Raw genomic sequence first — 2,204 nt, 5'->3', positions numbered from 1 at the left:
ATAATAACCAAGGAACAAGAAAAAGGTTGGGGATGTGGCTCAAGAGGCAGAATACCTACCTAGCAAGCTCCAAGCACTGAGTTCAAGGGCTGGTAATGCCAATATTATTCATAATAATAATAACAACAGACTCCAGAGGCAGGGAAAGGCTTTGTCACACAGCATGTGGCACATGAGCCAAGATTCTTATTCTTACTATTTTCCAGGAGCCAAAGAGCAGCCTGGGGGCTCAGGCCTCACTCCTGTAATCCTACTTAAGAAGTTGAGATCTGGAGGATCATGGTTCAAAGCCAGCCCCAGGAAAACAAATCCAAGAGGCTCTTATCTCCAGTTTTTTCAGAAAAAGAAAAGCCAGGAGTGGATCTGTGGCTCAAGTGGTAGAGCATAGCCTTGAGGGGGAAAAAAAAAAAGCTCAGGGACAGCGCCCAGGCCCTGAGTTCCAGCCCTGGAATTAGCATGCACACACACACACAAAGAAAAGAATGAAAACCCTCCTCCGGCAGGAGCTGGCACCTTCCAAACGCTGTCATGCTGGCTGCATCTGCACCTCAGCCCTCCGTGCCAACTCTCCATGCCAGGCAAGACGCCCAGCAGACACAGCCCGGCACACCCGGCCTGCCAGGACCGCCTTATCTGGAGAAGAATGTGGAGAGCAGTCCCAGCCCCGCAGCCAGCCTGGGATCAGGAAGCTCTGGTTTGTCTGGTTGGCCCAGCCTTGACAGCTAACTTGTCACACAGGGTGTGTGGGCTTCCAGGACAGAAATGCACGCACACCATGGACACCCGAGCACCCCTAAGCTAGCCCTGTCACCCCACCTTCCAGCCGCTCCTGCTCCAGGCTTATGGCACCCTGCCTGGGTCCATTCAACCCAGAGACTTACATTCACCTCCCTCCCCCCCCAACCCTGGCAAAGTGCCAGGAAGCACCCCAACATTTCTGTGTTTCAACAAGGTGGTAGAGAAATGGGGTGTCAAAGGTCAGAAATCTGTGGCCTTTGCAGTCCAAATTGGATCCTGGCAGAAAGAAAAAAAAAAAGACAAGAAAAGAAACATCCCTGGGAGATGTGATCACCTTGGTATTTCATCTCCAGTATGGCCACACCAGGACAGGAGCCTTAGAAAGTCTATTCTGGAAGGTTTGACCCCCTTGGCTATGTGACCTCAGGCAGGTGCCTGAACCTTTCTGAGCCACAATTTCTCCATCTGTAACAAAGGATCCACATTTCCCCATCTCCCAGTACTGTGAAGACACAGCCAGGCATTTTTCATGGACAGGCGCACAAGCAACGCCAAATTCAAAGCAGCTCATCCCAGCTACTGAGGAGGCTGAGATCTGAGGATCATGGTTTGAAGCCAGCCCAGGCAGGAAAGGCCCTGAGACTATGATCTCCAATGAACCACCAGAACACCAGCAGTGGAGCTGTGGCTAACTGAGAGACAGCGCTCAAGACCCTGAGTTCAAGCCCCAGGAGACACACACACACACACACACACACACACACAGAGCGTTTAAGAACATATTCCCATTTGCTGCCTGGGATTGAAGAACAGGACTCTGGGGCTTGTCAGAAAGGAGAGATGGGGTTCCGTCTCTGCATGTCACCCAGTTACCCACGGCCGTCTACCTGATAACCAACTGGGGTCAGCGCCAAGACACAGCCCAGGACTAACGTTACCGCCTGGAAACCGGACCCGGCCTACACAGAGCCGCTTCGGCCATTAGAAAGCGGCCCAGGATTTTGGGGTCACACAGGGCTTGATGGTTCCAATCGCAGCTCCCCCACTGGGCGTGGGGGCATGGACGGCCAGGGGTCCCCCTCCCCTCCGGCCCTGCACTGGGGGCTGGTGAGCCAGGCCTCACGGGCTCAGCTCCTGCACCCAAGGTGGGGGGGGCACCGCCACAGGGGAGACAAGTTGAGGACCTTCCAGCCTGCCCACAGGACGGGGGAGTGCCCTGGTCTCCCTCCCCTCTCCAGGAGAAGACTGTCCCCCGGGGCCCCCAAGTAGTCAACACCAGCCACCGGTGGTTGGCAGGAGGGAGGGCAGGCTCCAGGCTCCGGGGGCATCGGATGGCGTCTGTCAGACAAATGTCCCCCCCCCCGACGGAGGCGCAGCAAGGACCCCAGCCAAGCCTGCGGGCCCGGGACGGCCACCTGGGCACGGGGCTCCGGAGGTGGCCAGGCGGAGCCCGGGGTGCGCGGGCC

The sequence above is a fragment of the Dipodomys ordii genome, unplaced genomic scaffold (assembly GCF_000151885.1).
Source record: "Dipodomys ordii isolate 6190 unplaced genomic scaffold, Dord_2.0 Scaffold108, whole genome shotgun sequence".
NCBI lineage: Eukaryota > Metazoa > Chordata > Mammalia > Rodentia > Heteromyidae > Dipodomys > Dipodomys ordii.
The sequence above is the reverse complement of the archived record's forward strand: the minus strand, read 5'-3'. Positions refer to the sequence as shown.